Source organism: Aedes albopictus, chromosome 1, assembly GCF_035046485.1.
Source record: "Aedes albopictus strain Foshan chromosome 1, AalbF5, whole genome shotgun sequence".
NCBI lineage: Eukaryota > Metazoa > Arthropoda > Insecta > Diptera > Culicidae > Aedes > Aedes albopictus.
In genome coordinates this window covers 168,863,441-168,883,899 of record NC_085136.1, presented here as the reverse complement: position 1 = coordinate 168,883,899, position 20,459 = coordinate 168,863,441, and the positions used below count along the sequence as shown (strand labels likewise).

Genomic DNA, 20,459 nt, shown 5'->3' with positions numbered 1-20,459 from the left:
GAAAAATGTAGGGCAATTTACGCTTCGAGAATGGTTTGCTAACGATATCTAATATTGTCGAGGTCAGGACCGGTACGTAGATTTTGATGTTTATCATCTGTAAAAATAAACGAAATGTAGAAATGAGCAAAATTACCTTGTGATTTAGAAGTTGTGATGTTCATGTTGATGAGTTGTTGAAAAAGCATTGAGAATTCGACTGGGCTCTACTCTTCTCAATTCTTTTTTCTCAAATTGAACCAAAATTCGCGATATCGCTCTTGCCAACTCGTAAAAAGCCTATTTGTAAGCCGGTTTCCGATTTATTCAACCGGACCGATCAGCCCACAACAGAGCTCAACCCACAAGCCGCGACGAAGAAGTTTGTTCAACCTTAATCAAATATTCTAATCTTCACTTTTCGCGCCTGCAGTAATAATATTACTGAATCAATGTTTTCTGTGTCCAAAGTGCCAGCACAGAGCTGAACTGTTTGTCATTCAAGGATGAAGGGAAATTTCCATTGCTAACTAGCGGCGGCGTGAATATGCAATACCGTCTTGGCTAGTCGGCTTCGGAATTCGATGAACAAACCATGAGTTGCCGGTTGTTGTCGGAGTTCAAATCGTAGTGTATCGCGGTGGGAGGTGAGAAAATCCACTGACTGAGCCGTGGGGACTAACAACAATTTCTCCGATTATTCACGTAGCAGATTGATACGTCCGAACAGGTACAGTGTCGATCCAATCGGCAGATACTGAACTGAGTGGTAAAATTTTGAGTTTTGTGTTTGCCTTATCGAATTCGGTATACCTACAGTGTATCAAACAATTGTCCGTACAGCAATTTTTTGGTCAAAATAATTTTTCATTTAAATGATTATAACTTTTTTATACGTCAATCAAAAACGCTGAAATTCTGACCAATTATAACCCATATGTTAAAGCTCCATTGGTAAAATTTTGAGCGAGACCGAATAAGTTTTCTGAAAGTTATAGAACTTTTAGTAAAACTTATAATTTTTTTGAATACATTTTTAAATCATTATATCTCAATATGTACTTGATGAAACTTTTCCAATATTTTTCGTGTTATAGCTTATACCTAACACTTTCATATGCAGCTCCGTTTAAGGTTTTATATTCAATACAAAAAATATGAAAAATCTGTATATGTTCAGAGTGTCATTTGGAAATTTATCATATTTTGATCAATATAAGTGCCAAGTGTTTTTAACTTTTTTAAACTCTCCTAATGATATATTTTTATACAGGACCTACTAAACTACATATGAAGAGTAGGTCCTATGGATTTTTCGTTCAGTTAATGCACTTTTATTGGTGGAAAACGTTTGGCAGATTATATGTGCAAAATATGGTAAATTTTGAAACATCGTCAACTACATACGTACATTTTTCATATTTTTTGTAGTAAATATAAAACACCAAACATGGCTACATATGAAAGCCTTAGGTCTAAGATGTAACACTAAAAATATTGAAAAAATTTCATTGAGTACATATTGAGATATAATGTTTTAAAAATGTGTTCAAAAGTCTTATAAGTTTTACTAAAAGTTCTATAACTTTCAGAAAACTTATTCGATCTCGCTCAAAATTTTACTAATGAAGCTTTAATATATGATTCATGATTGGTCAAAATTTGAGCGGTTTTGATCGACGCATAAAAAAGTTATTAACATTTGAATGAAAAATTATTTTGACAAAAAATTTACTGTACGGACAATTGTTTGATACACTGTACTTGTTAATCATGATAATAAAGGCTTCAAAAGTTTACTGAATGATCATTTAATTAGGGTCTTCATATTTGTTTTTCTTCGATGAATCGCTTGAATCATTTTGCTTCTAGGTTGGCAGTCAGAGCTTCCTGTTTCATCGTGTGTTTCAAGAAGAAGTGGCAATCGCTACTTTCGGGGATTGCTAATCCTGCCTTGAACGAGGCTTAGTTTGAGTTACTTTGTCGTGATGTGATTCTGTTTTGATGATCGCTGTTTGTCATTTGAGCCTCACGTTACCGTCACTTGGACGCATAAATTGTGACACTCACTACCAGATGAACGTCACTAAGTTTGGCCCCAAATGAGGGTCCATATGTTGCACTAGCAGGCGAGGCGTATAACAAAAAATCAAGCAGTCAGAGCTTCGTGTTTCATTGTTTGTTTCAGGGTGATACGATTTCTGCTTTTAAATGCTGTTGACATTGCCTTGATTGGTTTGAATTGCTTTTGCGTGGTCAACGTTTGTCATTTGACCCTCACTGAATGTTGATAACAATCCTGAAATTGCACTGCACTGCACCTGTATTAGCATATATCAGTAGTACGTGTGACAAGCAACATACAGTGCAATAGTGATAACAAGATTATCTTTTGTGGTTTATGAGTCTAGTGATGATAACTGGGATAAGAATAATAGCGATGACATATTGATTTTGTCCTAAGAGCTATTAATGAATCTCAAAGCATGCGTCGATCACGACTGATGAAATCTCATGATACATGGTTGTGATAGTTGTATTGATAGTTCAACAGTATTGTGATAGTAGTAAATGATTTTTACTTCTTCGATTTATCTACCCATAATATTCTGTTATTCATTTTTGTCAAAAAAGGATAAAAGGTCCAACATTAACTTGTATTCCCCTCCCCCTGGATATTCAATCTTGACGCGATGGGAGGGCTTAACCCATTAGCACTTTAGTGCCAGTTTATTCACCACCGCTTGGACTTTGAGCTAGATATATCTGGTTTACGAGTTGAGCGCAGATGAAGGAATCGGCCGTAAGTGCTAATGGGAACCAAAGGAGTATCCGTTGTGCATTTATCACAAGTTCAAAACAAGTTATAATTCAGCTTGCATAGACCTAATCTTTGTATCCATTGAATTTTCTCAAATTTAACAATAATTGTTAAATTTAAATTTAACAATTATTGTTAAATTTAACGTAACGCAAGAGTGGGTAGGGGAGGCCTCTGCGTTACACTCATCATTCATTACTTGAAATCGAAAGTACACAGGACAGGTGACGCTAGGATAAGTTGACTTACAGCCTTACAAATTAGATTCATTACAATTAGAAAATTATGGACTGATTAGGTAAAGATAAAACTGTTGTTTATAGGAGTTTATATTTGTATTTCTTATTTTTATGGGTTTTGTGAATTTATAAAAGTTGACAAATAATCATTATCATTTTTATTTTTGACAAAAATCAGTTGACTGGACTTTTTTGTTATTATATCTTAGACGGTATTATTTCACTGATCAAAAAAGCAGGAATTTAGTTAGGACGGTTGACAATGTAAAGGGTTACGATGGATATAATATTACTTTGGACTGAGATGATCACAGATATGCAGAAGACGACTAGCGAAATTAGGAACACAATTTGATACATTATTGACTATATTTTGACAAATAGGGTTTGACAAATTTCTTTACAATATCGAATGGAAGCTCAAAAAGTGTTATCTAACACTAATATGAGAGTTATTTGGGGATGATACTGGTGCTGTCAATGACTAACATCGGTTATTGACACTATTGGTAATCAGCTTGAAATAATTTTCAGAATGTATTATAAAATAATTGAGGATATTATTTGAATATTGTTTGGGGAAGCTGTCAGAAAAACTAGTTGCCCATATCGGCTAAAAACGCTAGCTCTGGTAGCTGTCTTCGAATAATTTTCAGAAATATCAAATGTTTAAAAATTAGCTACGACACATTTTTTTTTCTTTTTGCTTTTTGTATATTTCTTAAGAATAGTACTCTGAAGGCGTTAACATAGACATAGACACCCTTTTTTTATCTCTGAATGTTGTCCAGTGACCTCGGAGATTTTCGATTATTGAAATATTGTTCAATCATCAAATCATTTTTGGAGCTTCCATTCGATCAAAACACTAGTGCGATGGGAAAAGTTAAAAACAGTATTTTTAAAAACTACTACGATCCAATGCTAATTACTACACACTTTGCTCAAGTTGACGACATCGTCTAGTCCATCGTGAGTATTGGTCCTAGTAGGGGGAAAGTTGGGAAAGGGTCCAGGCTTTGCTATCAGCTGTCCTGCAGCTTCACCTGGTCACTCTTCAAAAAAAAAAAAAAAAAAAAAAAAAAAAACATTAACTTGTATTCAATCTCTAACTTAACTCATGTTTTATGTTACAAAAGATGTTTCATTACATATTTATTGACTGTTACTGTATATTTGCAAATAATGACCAGCAATTCTGTGCATAAACTTCGCGAGGCGTGTCATTTTTGAAAACGCTTCCGTGTTGCAGAACGCCGTCGTCTTCGTTGTCGCCGGTTCAATGAATATCATCATTTTGCCTAAAAATAGCCGACATGCACGCGCGATCCGAATATTCTCTCTCACTGTCTCGGGGACAGTTAAGAAAACGACGTTGTTGTTCGATCGTAAACCGCCGAAACCGCCGTCCATCCACAGGAGGAGTTCATCGTCGCGGTTTGCCGCTGCTGCAACAGCTCCGAGCGACTGACGCATGGCGAATTAAAATAAGTTGATTTCTATTATAACCGTCAATATGATAAAGATATATTTGTAGAAAGCGGTGCGGCTCCCCGAATACGGGAGAGTTCGCCTGTACTGGGGCGGCGGTCACCGTCGTCGTCGCCAATTGCGTTGTTAATTTTTCGACCAGCAACAGCAACAGCAAACGCAACGCACACAAGCCGTATCAAAAAAGCGTGCCTCTCAGTACCACACCGTATCCTCCACCTGACCAGCAGCCTGCTAGAAGCCAGTAAGTTCTGTTATTCTCGGCTAGGCCATGCAACGCCATCGTGCAGGCTGACACAGGAAGAAAACAACACGCCTCTTTATGACCGAGAGGGGTGTAGGGTGGACCATTTTGGAGAAATGTGGAGAACAAGATAGCTGAGATATGTCGAGGTACTAGAGATTGTGATTTGGTGAGCTCGTTCCAGTTATTTCAATGCAGTTGATCTTTAAAACATCCAGGATATCTTGAAGCAATTATTGGATTACTCCAAAATCCCCTTGTTCTCTAAGAAATAGTTGAAGAAAGTAAACCATGGAGTTAGGGTCTCCAGTTAGCCTAGTGGTTTAGGCTATGGATCGCCAACCCGGAGACGGCGGGTTCGATTCCCGTTCCGGTCGGGAAAATTTTCTCGACTCCCTGGGCATAGTGTATCATTGTACATGCCTCACAATATACATGCATAATTCATGCACTGGTAGACAAAGAAAGCCCTTCTAATAATAACTGTGGAAGTGCTCAAAGAACACTAAGTTGCAGCGAGGCGGGCCTGCGAGGACGTAGAACCATAAAGAAGAAGAAAAAGTTTGTGAATAAAGAGTTGCAAATTCACAAGAAAGAATCTTTGGAGGAATTTTTGATAGAATCCTTAGAGGTGTTTTTGATTAATTCGTTAGAGGAATTCCCAAAGGAATCAATTGATAAATTCCTAGGAATCCTTAGAGAAATTTCGGAAGGAATCTTTACAGCACTTTCTAAAAGAATCCTTACAGCACTTCCTGAAGGAATCTGTGAATTGAGTTTCTGTTGAATTCCTTGTATTATAGGACGAATTTCAAATGAATCTTCCTGAATGAATCCTTGGAGAATGTATCAATGGATACATTCCTGAGGGATTCTTAGAGGTATTCCTGAAGGACTTCCTGAAGGAGTCCTTGCTAAAATTTCTTAAGAAAGCCTTGAAGGAATATCTGGAGAAACTCAGCGTAATTGCTGAAAAAAAAAAATCCAGGGAAAATCTTTCTTAGGACACCTGATTTACCTGAATGTTGGTCTGGACTGGAGGATCATAAGTAATAAATAGGAGAGATCCCTTATGAAACTCCAAGTGAAATCTATAGAAGGCGGGCACCGGTTTTGGCCAGTCTAAGGGAAATCATTTTTATAAAAATAGTCAATAATCTTAGGGAAACTACCAATGTGTCAAAAGAATGGTTTTAATCTTTACTTTATAGGAAAAATGCAAAAATCAAGCTAATTCTTGATTTTTGCATTAAAAGTGGCATTGGCCAAAATAGGAGCACTGCATCAGTTTTGGCCATATTCTCAACTTTGATTTCTTTTTTGGCCAATCACGTGTATTTTTTATGGAAGTGGCCAAATTAGAAGCACCCTGGCCATAATAGACATATGGGAGCTGATTTTCTAAGAAAAAACTGTTTTTTTTCCTCCAGTTTTTAACCAAAATTTATGATTTTCATAGCTGTAATCAGCATATGCAGGTAAAAAATAAATTAATGCCGATTTAGATCGCAACAGGCCGAATACCACACTATGACCAAAACTTCGAACTGGCCAAAACTGAACCTTCTAGCAAGAGGAATACTTTGAAAAACTCCAGAAGCAATATCTCTAAAATTACTTGACTTTACATAATAAACAAACAATCCCTAAGACATGCACCAAACTCTGTATTTTAAATTTTCACCAGCGCCACGTTGCACAGTGTTGCGCCCCATAGACAAAAATGAAAAAAAGACTTCAAAATTTTGTTTAATCTAATATGCCATGCTATTCATACCTGCTTGAAGTATGTTGCTCGTCCATTGGAAGCTTGGAGATCGCGTTTATTATACAAAAAGATTATTGAACAGTGTTTTCGTTGCCCATAGAAAAATAATATGTTGCAAAACAAATTCATCTTTGGCCTAGCTCAACATTATTAATTAAAGGTTTAAGTTTTCAGTAAAAATCAAAATGGATGGTCCCCAACACATTAGTATAATCAATTGTTCTTATGGCATGATAACATGTTTGATATTTGTGAAAATAAAATAATGTGATCATGTAAGTAATATATGGCGTAGAGAAAAAAACGACCCCAAAATTCAAATACAGTCTCTTTTTTTACGCGGTTTTACGCGGCCGCGTAAATGAAAACTCCATATAAAAAAAAATTTCATCGTCTTTTTTTTGCATGATTCGTCGAGAAATGGTGAGACTTTTTTACGCGGTTTTTCGAATTTTGAACTGAGTTTTTTTTACGCGGTACGTATCCCCCGCGTAAAAAAAAACCTGACTGTAGATGAAACAAAAAATGACCTCATAAGACCTCTCTGAATTTTTTACCATGTTTTATTTATAGTTTCCGCTGAATACTGAATGTGACTCCAGCTGCTTTTATTTGCTAATTTGTTAGCATTCGAGCTTTTTCCAATTGGTGTATTTATAGCCAAAATCGAAGATATTTTCTTTTCTGATTCATTCAAACGAAAAGTGTATCAGTTTATATTGTTCCCCAGTTTTCAGATGAAACTGATGATTTCTGCAAAGAAATCAAGGGCAAACTTCAACGATTACTCCATTTTTAATGTGTGCAGCTGTACAAGAAACGGACAAACGCACGACCTTTAAGAAACAAAATTTTTGTGGGAATAAAGTTTGGTAAATAAGTCATACTTGCAATTACCTATTTATTATGATCGATATGTTTATAGAGTAGCCTAAACTGCAATTTAGAAAAAAAAAAATCAGCTGGATTAATATAAATTGGCGCTTAAGACACTTAAGAGATAATCAATTATACATAGGACATTTATGCAAGTTGAGGCTTTTATCAAGTTTGACAACTTCACCGAAGACACTATTAAGAAAAAATGTATGGTACGTTAGTTATGATTTTTGTCCTGCCGTTCTATACATTCGCAGCACTGTGCGTTGCGGCTTAACCATATACCTAACTTAATGACGTCACTGAAGATCTAAAACTTCTAGGACGTTATGATTATGAGTGCAAACATGTCAAAAGGCTCTTGGATATTTGGTTCAAAGACATTTATACGAAAGTTTGAAAGGCTATTTCAACAAAGATTTTCTCCTTCTTTCAAACATACTTCGGTGGTATTTTCAGTTTCCTATCTATTTAGCTGCTATTGCTGCAGTCTTTTAAGAAATTTCTTCTACATTAAAACATTGACTGCTCAAGTTTAATCATTTCATTAGTTTTTTGTATTCCAACTGCTGTATTTTTCATTTCTTCTTCTTTAAAGCACAGCATGTTCTTTCGTACTGTGTTTGAATTCTTCTTTTTCCATTTTGTAAACATAAGGAATTAGACTGTTCTTTCATGTAATACTGAAACTCATAATATAATTTTCCATTCGAAACTTTGTTTAATCTCAATTTTTCAAATCTCATGACTGAAATTTTTATGTGGAATTCTTGGTTTGTAAAATTCGCCGCTGAAATAAAAAAAAAATACATTATTTGACTTATGCTGTCATTCACTGGCTTTGTTTCTCGTTGTGCTTATGATTTGGTGCAAAGTTTTGAGGATTATATGACGCAACAATAACGATTAATGTCGTTTAAATTGATTTGGCTTTGTTTTACAAACAAACAAATTTTCGACGATTGACTCGTGAGCAAGGATGAGAAATGTCACGAAATTTCATAAAAAAAATGTCATGACATTTTCAATGTTCACCACTTCCGGTGTAAATTTCTGTCCGTTTACATCACCAATCTATAATGGAGATTAGTTATGTAAAATTAATAATGTTGTTTATAAACATTTCTTAGAAGTGACAGGAAAAAATTGCAAATAACATGACATTTTTTGTCATTTCCCATCCGTGCTCATGAGAGCGTGATTTCGCATGAAAATCTCGTGCATGTGAAAATGATTTATAATTGCGCGAGCTGGTTCCCTAAAGAGCTGTATATCCCTACTAACAAAAGTAACTGCATAACAGCTTATGGAGCAAACGCTTATGGAAGAAAGCTATCTTAAGCTCTTATACTGCAAAAATGTTAGTGGGGATGAGTCAGACTTGAGTGTGAGTCTCATCAGTGAATGCCTTTCGAACTAAGCGTTCATTCGACTAAACGTCATACGGTTCCTCTTCTATAGAATGGTTTTCGATTAAATATTCATTCAACCAAATGTACTTGTGATCAAACGTCTTCCGAGAAAATGTCATTGGTTCATGTCAATGTGTTGTATCAAATATACATACTAAATAGCGCCAGCAGTGGAATTGCATACCCCGTACCAAATTTTACACCACTTGCGAACTTTAAGACTTCAGAACAATTTTGTTTAAGACATAAACTTTGTAGGTGATCTGCATCATGAAATGGAACATCTTAAAATTGCTCACCAGCTCCACCTAGAATCATTTGCTTGCTGTTCAGCTTTGTTTATGACACAAACTTTCTTGGTGGTTTTGATCATGATTTGAAACACACCGAAAAAATCCGTTTACGAATTCATGGCGAAAAAGTCATGAAATCATATCTTCACGATATTATGACTATAAGTCATGAAATGACGATAACGATGGTAATCATAAATATTGTTTATCCTGTTTGTGACAAAAGTCATGATTGGCAAAGATGTTACGACAACTCAACTCTTGTTTTCATTTATCAAGCATCATGGCACTGAGTCATGGAACTATGACGCGGACTCATAAAACCATACAGCAGCATCATGAAACATGTTTTCATACCATTTCCATCAAGTTTATTTTGGTATACGACGAAATATTGAAGTAGCTATCAATTGTTTTTGCTATGCTTTCTGATCGGAGCACGTCTTCACTTCCACGAGGGTCTCAGGTATGATGTCATAGGCCAAACTGTTGTAATTTGAAGATGAATCATGCATTGCAATCATACACTACAGGAGCACATCTTTTCATTCTCTATCAGTTCTATCATGAAGCCTTTGGGAATGTGAACCACCCTATTCCGGTGCAAAGCCGAGCGCTACAAATTGTGTTGATAGATGACCCCATCGGGGAACAAAGTGCGATATGGTAAAAAATAAAGTAAATTTGTCAACAATAACATCACCGGCTTCACGACTCGACCGTCATCGTCGTCGTCGTCGTAGTCCGATGGCCGCGTGTTTCACTTTGGAAGTAAATAATTTTTCGGTACTTTCATTTATCTACAACAAAACAACAAGGGGAAGAAGTCACCAGAAGTTGCGTTCGTTCGGCAGCGTTCACAAACACCACTGTCAGACGCTTTCGATATGGGGGAATGGGGGTATGTTCGCTTCCAGTTCCTAGCACGCACATGTATTCTTTCCGTGTGCTGGCTTGCCGGTTGGCAGAGGGCTCACGATACCAGAACGAGCTGAACTGAAGTTAATTGGCTGGTGGCCGGTGGCTGATGGATGATCGCGTTAGGCTAAATTCAGCACGCTCCGGTGAACATCAACAACAAACAGCGCTTAACAACAACGAGATCCCATTATTATGGGAAGGATTGGGGGGAGTTCTAACTAGGTAACATATGTGCGAGGAGATTCATTTTTACTAATCCAGCGCGAACTGGTTCAGTACCTATGTAGCAAACTCGTTTGGCGATAATGTCTTGTAACTATGAGTCACTGAGTGCAAGATAGCGTTGATGATCAATTTGTGATTTATCGAAAATTGGCTGATTGGATTGTTGTTATGCAATGATATAGCGTATGCTGGTGGGAGTTTGATCTGTTTTTGAACTTGATAGGCATTGTTGCTTGTTTTGTTGATTTTTGTACTCAAATCTTTGTTAAAAATGAAAATTTGCGTGTTTTAGTCTTTACTGTAGAGCTGTTGATTGTTCTGGTCAATCACGGATTGGTGAGCTCGTTTCATACTAATCAATTTTTACACTGGATGAATATTTGGCCCAACTTTAGCTTACTTGATTTTAATAACTACAATAAGCAAAACTCAAAACATACAATCGAGTTACACTAATTTAATCAAGAATTAATATTTTCTTATTATTTATCTTTTAAGAGATATGCTCCACTAGAACATTAGATTCAGAACGAGCAAGTATATACTCCCACAGTTGATTGATATAATGAACCAATAATTAATTTGAAAGTATTGCACAAGAATAAGCTTAGTCCCTCGAATTGTCAAAGAGTTGCCCAAAACAGCCATACCGTCGTTTTATCATTTTGTCCTCGCGAAGCACCACCAGAACGCCCTCTCTCCGAAACGAGTGTAATCAGCGTGTTGACGCCGCTGCCACCACCCGGTTCCTTATCGCTCACGACGACCACTACTGAAAATGGAAAGATTTCTACCCAAACCACCCAACGCAACCCCGAGTACCGCAGTGTAGTGTAGTGTGTGATGTGTGTTTTAAAATAAATCACTGACCTCGTTTTCGCTTATTTCAAAAACAAAAACACACTACCCGCGCGTAACTGCTACTGCTGCTGCTACTGCTGATTGTCGGCCCATGTTGTTGACTGACGCGACCGATCAACTCACAACTAACTAACCAACAGGCTAGTTAAGTCGAAACGATGATTAGCACTGTGCACTTAGGAGTGGAATGAACAAACGCCGATTTTCTGAATTTTCATTCCAGTCGAATGGAATAACTATTAATATCAGTGCAAAAGATACCATGTAATACACAATAGGTCTTACACTGCGTGTAATCGCATTTCAGTCCCATATTTGCTGGGTTTTCTATTCATTTGAGACAGTGATATGATTACATGCATAACAAACATAACCATTCAGTTTATTCACCAGAATCAAGTGGATTTCATGAGGTGTGCATTGACAGGGCCTCTTTTGAAACTGAATCTTTGATTTTTTTTTCTGTGACAAGTTCAAAAACTAAGGCCTATATCAAATTGTGTTGAAACGTCAGCGTTAGTTACGGTACAGAGTCCAGACTGCCCTAAGAAACGATGTTTGGAGAGCTAATCCAAGTACAAACAAGAACACCTAAGCATGAATGTCACTACTACCGGCTACGCTCATCTTTACCGCTTTTGAAACGTTTGTACCGTAATTACTTACCGATAGGTCCTTAACTGTGTGAGATCCTCATAAGTGCTTTGGAGTTCGCGATGATTGAGAAAAGTATGTGTTCAAGGATTCCAGAAGCTGCGATTCTCTCAAATTCAAGATTTCCCCAAAAAGGCCTCTTGTAATAATGCCCGGAAATTCATCCAGCAGTTCCCTAAAAATATTTGCCCAAGTTTTTCACAAAAAATCCTCCAGGGAATTCCTCCAGGAGTTTCCGGAGAACTCTTCCAGGAATGTCCTGAGAATTTCTTCAGAAGTTCCCCGGCAATACCTCCAGGAGTTCAAGCGGATTTTTTTTCCGGGAGTTTCCCGAGAATTGCTTCATGAGTTCCCCAGGAATTTCTCCATAAATTCTCTGAGAATACTTCTAGGAGTTTCCCAGGAATTTCCGAAAAAGTTTCCCGGAAATTCCTCCTAAAATTCCCAAGGAATTCCTTAAGGAATTCCTCTTGGAGTTTCAAGGAAAATCTTCCAGGAGTTTCCTCCAGGAATTCCTCCAGAAGTTCCCCAGGAGTTCCCCAGGAATTCCTGTAGTTGTTCCCCGAGAATGTCTCCAAAAAATCTCCGAGAATACCTCCAGGAGTTCCCAGGGAATTCTCCCAGAAGTTCTCCGAAAATTCCTCTTGGAAGTCACCTGGAGGAATCTCCAGGAATTCGCATTGAATTCTTCCAGCAGTTCCTCGGAAATTCCTCTAGGAGTTCTTCGGGAATTCCTCCAGGAGTTTCTCGGAGATTGTTTATAAATTCTTTCGACTTCTCCTGGAAGATTTTTTTTAGAACTCCTGGAGATATTTCCGAATGAATAGGGTCCTAAAATGAAAAATATTTCCCCGGTTTTGCTGCATAACACGAAAGAGCATGCTTTTCTGATCTCAATGGTATTTTTTTCGAACTTAAACAATAACAGAATAGTTAATAAACTTGAAAATAAAATAATGATGAGCAGGTCTTGTTTGACATTCGAGGTCAACCTTGACGTAACGAAAGTGAAACAGCGGGTTGCAAAAGACACCACATTGGCTCACTTTTGACAATAAATGTTCCTGTTTGACATACACGGTAAACAAAATTTACCCAAAATTTAGTGCTAAACAAGGAGTGTTGCAAAAATTATTTAAATTTTTGAAAATATATTTTATGGGCTTTACCTAACAGGAATACTTAAAAAATGAGTAAACATGTCGTTTTAATCAATGCTTGATCGAATTATGCAGAAATTGAGATAGGTCTTTAGGAGCCTATTGATGGAGAACTTCTGCAGGATTTCCCAAATAACTCGTGGAGAACTTATTTCTTCATTCATTCAGAAAACATTTTCTAGAAGAAATCCAGGGGAACTCGTGAAGGAACCTCCGAGGAACTCCTGGAGGTATTCGAGGAACTCCTTGAGAAATTCCCAGAGAACTTCCTAGGGAAATCTTGAAGAGGAATTCCGGAAGAAATTATGAGACAATTTCCTAGGAACTTCTATAAAACATGGAGAGATTCCAAAGAAATTCCTGGAGCTCTTTCCAAAGAATTTCAGAAGAATTCCTAAAAGTATTCCCGTGAAACTCTTGGAGGGATTCCCGAGGAGCTCTTGGGAAAATTTCCGAGGAACTTCTGAAGGAATTCTCGTGGAACTTCTTGAGGTATTCCCGAGGAACTCCTGGTGAAATTTCTGAGGAATGCCTTGAGGAATTCACACGGCACTCTTGGAGGAACTCCTGAGAAACTCCTTGATAAATCCCCGGGAAACTGCTGCAGAATTACCCATGGAAACCCTGAATGAATTTTCTGTGAAGTCCCAAAAAAAAAACGACCGCTATCTTAAATGAATTCGCAAAGTTATGAAGGATTTTCGTGAAACAATTTCCGAGGAGTTACTGGTAGAACTGAAGAAATTCCCAAGGTACTTCTGCAGAAATTTGCATGGAACTCATTAAAAAAATTTCGAGGAAGTTCTGGAGGAATTCCCAAGTTGCTTCTAAAAATGAATTGGTAAGGAATTCGTGGGAAAAACCCCCAAAGACCTCCCGAAGAAATTCCTTGAAGAAATAAATCCGCAATTCTAGTGGAATTCTTGTAGGAATTCTTCCGAGAAGTTCCTTGAGGAATTCCCGTGAAACTCTTTAGGGAGTGTAAGTACTCCAGCAAGAATTCTCGATTAACTCCCGGAAAAAATCCCAAGAAACGTCTGCACCATTTTCCGAGGAGCTCCTGGAGGAATTTCTGGAGAAATTTCTGCAAAACTCCTCAAGAATTTCCCAAGAAACTTCTGGAGAAATCAACGATGAACTTCTGGAACAATTTCCGAGGATTTCCCAAGAAACTTCTGGCGAAATTACCGATGAACTTCTGGAGGAATTTCCTCCTGGTGGAACTGCCTAGCATATCATGGTGGAAATTGCCTTGAACTCCTAGCAGGCCGTTCATAAACCAGGTAGACTTTTTGGGGGGAGGGGGGTCTGGCCAAAGTCTACGCTCCATACGAATTAAAAAAAAATGTATGGACAAAAGTCTACGATGGGGGAGAGGGAGGGGGGTCTGAGATGACCAAAATTTGGTCTACGTGGTTTATGAACAGACCCTAGACAAAACTAGCAGAACCCTAGAGAGAACTAGCAGAACGGAGAGGATCAACAAAGCGGAGTGAACGAACGAAACAGAGAGAAAAAACAGAAGGGAGAGAATTAACAGTACGATGTGGACGAACAGAGAGAGCAGAGCAAACGAAAAGTACGAAGAAAACGAACAAAATAGATAGAACGAACAGAACGGAGATAATGAACAGAACGGAGAAAACATGCAGAACGGAGAGAACGAAGAAAAAATACAGAACGGAGATAACGAACAGAATGGAGAGAAGAAACAGATCGAAAAGCGAACAGAATGGAGAGGACGAACAGTACGGAGAGAAGGTTCACGTCGCAGGATACAAACATAACGAAAATAACGGAGAGAATGCATGGGGCGAGAACGAACAGAACCGAGACATTGAACATAATGAAAGAATGAACAGAACAAAGAGAACTAATAGAACGGAAAAAACGAAGAGAACAGGTGAGCTCGTTCCATTCTACTTTTTGTGTAATTGAGGCCAGCAAGATACAGAATTATATTTGGTCTGTAGTAACAACAGTAGTAATAACATTCTCAACATTTTGGTGATAACGAACAGAACAAAGAGGACTAACAGAATTAAGAGATCGAAAATAATAGATAGATCCGAGATAACGGAAAGTACATGCAGAGCAAATATAGTGAACAAAATAGATAGAACGAACAGAACAAAGGAAACGAGAGCGAACCGAAACGAGATATTAGACAGATCGGAGAACACAAACAGAACGTCGTGAATAGACACAATTTAGCAAACTAACAGAACGGACAGAACAAACAATACAAAGATAACGAGCAGAACGGAGACAACGAACATAACGGAAAAAATGAACATAGCAGAGACAATGAAACGAGCGAGGAGAACGAATAGAATGGAGATAACGAACAAAACGAAGAGAATAGAGAGAACGAACAAAATGACTAATATAAACAGAAAGCAGAGAACAAACATAAGGCAGATAATGGAGATAAAGAACGAACCGAATGAAGAGAACTATCAGAACGAAGAGAATGAACAAAATGGATCGAAACGATTCAAAATAATGAACAGAACAGAGAGAACGAACTGAACGCGAAGAACAAAAACAGATCGGAGGAAACGAACTTAGCGGCATAGCGAAGACAACTAATAGAGCGAATTGAACAAAGAGAGAGAACAAAATTAACAATACGAACAAAACGAAGAGAATAGAGAGAACGAAAACGATAGTGAGAGCGAACAGAATGGAGTGAGCTAACATAACGAAGAGAACATGTGAGTGCGTTCCATTCTACTACAGGTCGGACTCGATTATCCGGGTGACTCCAAAATCATTTGACCCCGGATAATCGAATCACCCGGATAATCGACCCATGCTTTTTTTCTGTTATTTTTGATGTTCTTCAATCAAATACTGTTCGTTAGACATAGAAACTAACTTACATAACGTTGTAGTGCCTATATTCAACGTTTGGTATTACTACAACCATGTTTTTTAAAAATGAAATTTTTACTGAAAAATGTGAAAAAATAAAAACAATTTACAAATAGGCTAAATCCTACTTATATGTGTTGTCTTTGATGTTTATCACATTTTTTGACATATTGTAATCCAAAAATTTGTAAACAAAGCAAAAACAAACTTTTCCCCGGATAATCGAGCCGTTTTTCCCGGATAATCGAGCCCCGGATAATCGGGCCCCCGGTTAAAAGAACCCCCGGATAATCGAGTCCGACCTGTATGTCGTATAATTGAATCCAATAAAATTCAAAAGTTTGGTATATGCAGCATTCTCAACCCTGTGATGATTAGGTGCCGTCTAGTCGATAATCTTGAATGTTATGATTTTATATAAAAGCTTAACTTGTGGCGATTCACTAGAATTGTTATAGAGTGTCGGTAATGCAAATGCATACCGTGATTCAGTGTGAAAATTGACAAATTTTCAGCTTCTGAATTTTCGGCAATCTGTTTACCGACATCGTGGCAATAATATTTATCTACCATATTAGCAATGCTTTTTTCGCATCGATGACTATTTTCCGTCTGAATTTGCAATACTGTGAAAATAATGATTCAATTGCAATCCATTTTTCAGTACTATGCAAACACCATTATATTAGAAACACCAATATTGGCCAGTATGGGGTGGTGTGTGATTTGTTTATCAGTTAGCTTGTCATTCAACCCCGGTTTTAGCAATCTTTCACCAAGCTGCTTCCTCTTTGCGACCATCTCGCTTGTGAAATTGACAACCGCATTGGAGAGCACGTTTCTGAATGATATGTGTATAGAGTCTGGTTTGAAAACCAGTATTAATTGACTAGGATGTGGTACGAACATAGAATCAATTTAATTCAGAATTGACCCCATTATCTCACATGAAATAAATTGGTTTTCCAATAGTTGTACATTTATAATGCTTTCCCTTACAATGAACAGCGAATGATAGAATTGAATATTCATAATTTCCAAAATAAAAATTAAACCATCGACCCATCCCGCTGCTGCTTGAAAGCCGGAATAAACGCAGTAGGCTGCATGTGCGAAAAACCAGAAAGCATCGCCTGCTATAGCATCATCATCGCACTTCGCATCGCTGGCTGCTCCGTCCGTCCGTGTGTTCACCGCGCCCGCCATCGAAATTGCGCAGTTAGCCTTCTCTCAGCAATAATCGACCAAGACCAAGACGACGACGATGACGACGGCAACGCGCGGTTCGCATTCTGGTGCTATTATTTTGCAAATGGAAACAGATAAAATAAAACACAAGCGCGATGATGAGGACGACGACGAGAAAAAGTAGTCTGTATTATTGCATTCTGAACTCTCGGCGCGTTTGTTCGCATACAGAACAACCGGCGAGCGAAATGTTTGAAATGGGACTAATTTGGAAAACGTGGACGAATCATTTGTTTTCTGTTTCTATTGATGTCTACCATTAATTGCTTTGATCAACTCACAAGAAACTAAGAGACCTTTAAGCATAACCTTATTGGGACTCCAAAAAGTTGGTTTTTATAAAACAATTGAGGACAAAGCTGACCCATAAATACGGGATTGATGTATATCTTCAATTCAAGTAGGATGGAACGAGCTCACCAATCATCTGGGAACGGCTAAATACGACCAGTAGCGGTCCAATTTAATAATCAAAAAACCACAGGAACGAACACTTCCAACATCTACTCGACTGCTGTGTCAGACTGCTTGTCGAAGATGAAAAGAGTCAGTTGATGATGCATTCGCTCGCCCACTACAGATCGTGTGTACCACTACTGCGTCTGTGTGAGTTCAAGCACATGATTATGGTGGGTAAAAAGTTTACGCGGAATTAATATTTTGCAGGCAGACCTTTTCCAGATGTTACGCTCGAACGTACTAAATTAGCCCATATGTGGGTGGAATTGCCAAAGAGGAACCGGTGTCAACAAGGGGAGTGAAGGGCACGTTAGGGTGGCCCTTCAACAAGCTTTTTTCATCGGTAGTTTTTTTTTTCTAAACTTTGCATTTTTGAAAAATTCAAATTTGTATTTTTGTTATTATAAATTCATAAAATTTCAATCAATTTTTGTAAATGCAAATTTTCAAAATTTTCACTCAAATATTGTTAATATTAATTTAAATAATAGTCATAATACGTCGTTATTAAAAATAAACAAACATAAAAATTGTTTGTGAATCATCGGCGTAGAATTGCTGCAATTAGTACTCCTAAGGTTGAATGGGTTCCACTCAACAAATTGGGAGGATAATAAAAAAAAAAGAAAAACAAGAATAGTAGGATGGAATGGAAAGTGAAACTTTTGTATTATTAATTTTATAGCACACAAACTAACTACATAGAATTCTACATATTTTGCTCGCCTGAGCCCGAGCTCTCAGAGAAAAAAAAAGCTGTTTGACCGGTTCTTTATGCGCCTTGTATTCTGCACTGTTCCAGAAACGAGTCGCGTTTCTCATCGGACCCCAGGAACTGCTGCTGCTGCTGCGTAGTAAACATTCTTTTCCTAGAAGTTGGAGGCAGGTCTCTTCCAAGGGAGGCTTGTTAGGCTGTGCAATCAGGCGGGAGAAGATTGCCCGAGCACGAATTGATGATCAATTGGAAAGTGCTTCTGATGGTTTGATTTTCACACACCTAAAGGAACTGAAATGCCTGAACATATCTGGTTCAATAACCACGGGAAACAATATGGAACATGAAACTGGAAAAAATGTCATGATTTCGCAATAAATGTCGGTTTTATGTTATGGAGATACGCCATAAAAAAGATCATCATGTTATTTACTTCGAATCGTTTTACGAAGTTACGTTTACCTACCGTATTTAATGCTAAAAAGCGCCAAATTGAGTGATGGGATCATGACACATGTACTCTAGAACCGTGCAAAAAAAGCTCGTTGAAACCATGCGCCTTTTTCAATAAACTAGTGTTTATTATAATGATTCCGGTTTTATTGGCGAAAGTAGCAAATTAAGTCTCGATGTCATGGCGTATGTACTCTAAAATCAAGGCGTAGCCTTATTTTGGATACTGGCGCATGTTATGTATGATGCCGGTTTTATTGGTAAAAGTGACAATTTGTGTCATGATACCATGGCTCATGTACTCTGGAATCATGATGAAAAATTATGAAATCCCAAGCCTTATTTATCAAACAAGTCCTTTTCTTTTATGGTGCTGGTTCCATTAGTCAAAGTGACAAATTGAACCATTATAGACACGTGCTCATGATATATATGTGCTCTCGAATGATGACGTTGTAAGCATGAAATCATAATACGTATTTATAAAATAAGAATTTGTCATTTATGATTCCGGTTTCATCGGTAAAAGTGACAATTTGAATACTGATGTCATGACGCATGTACTCTAGAATCGCGGTGACATAAACCAAAATCGAGGGCTCCGCAAAAAAATGGGTTTGCCTCTAACTAAATGTGTCCATCAATTTGACTTACTTTTTTGGCGAGGATTTCGCCATCTGAAACATTTTCAAAGACAAGATGTAAATAGTGGGCGTATGTATTCTAGAATCATGGCGTAGCCTTATTATTGAAACTACTAACACTTGTCATGGATGATTCCGAGGTTTCATTAGCGATAGTTACAAATTGTATCATAATACCATGGATCATGTATTGCTTATGATCATGACTCTTGTACTATGTAGGCATAATGAAAAATTTTGAAATTATGATTCCGGTTTCATTATTAGTAAAAAGTGATCAATTGAGGCATGATATCATAACGCTCGTACTCTTGAAACATGGCGTAAATTTATAATATCACAAACCTTATTTATGAAGCAAGTATTTGTCATTTCCATAGGCGAAAATTAACAAATTGAGTCATGATATCAAAACGCATGTGCTCTAGAATCATAACCACATGTTCATGAAATCATCAATCTTATTTAAGATTGATGTCATTTGTTTGTTTAACTAGTTGGAAGCTCTCACCCGTTTGTTTTGATGCACGATTTCATGACTCTGCTTTATAGTTTTATGACTCAGTTTCATGACGTTCGATAACCGAAAACAAAAATAGGTTTGCCTTAACGCTTTTGACAATCATGACTTGCTTTATTTTATGGAAAGGGTTAGCAATATTTATGATAATCGTGGTTTACGTCATGGTATCATGACTCGTATTCATAAAGTGGCCTATGACTTTTTAGTCATGACTTCTCTACAACTTTTGCTTTCGTGTATGTATTAAAATGATTAATAATAATGTGGGGTGATCTACACCTAACTCGTACAAGAATACCAAATGCATGAACATAACTATTACCGTCCGTGGAGTGGACCTGGTGTGATGGTTAGAACATTTGACTATCACGCTGAGGACCTGGGATCCAATCCCACTCCCGACATGCTCACAAAATGTGATTTTTTCCTTCGGAAGGGAAGTAAAAACGTGGCTCCCGAGATGAACTAGCCCCGGGTTAAAAATCTCGTTGATAAAGTTAAAAAAAAATATTACCGGCCACCTTCATACCTATCGTAACATATGAGACTACAATTTGAATAACTTAAAAAAAAAGTTTGATTCCATCTTGATT

The 20,459-nt window shown here is 37.5% G+C and overlaps 1 protein-coding gene across 1 annotated transcript in view; it reads left to right on the top strand.

Annotated features, from left to right (window-relative positions):
* The window catches only part of LOC109431109 (uncharacterized), a 99,301-nt gene that overhangs the window by 66,097 nt on the left and 12,745 nt on the right, over positions 1-20,459 (top strand). The gene's annotated exons all lie outside the window — the stretch shown is intronic.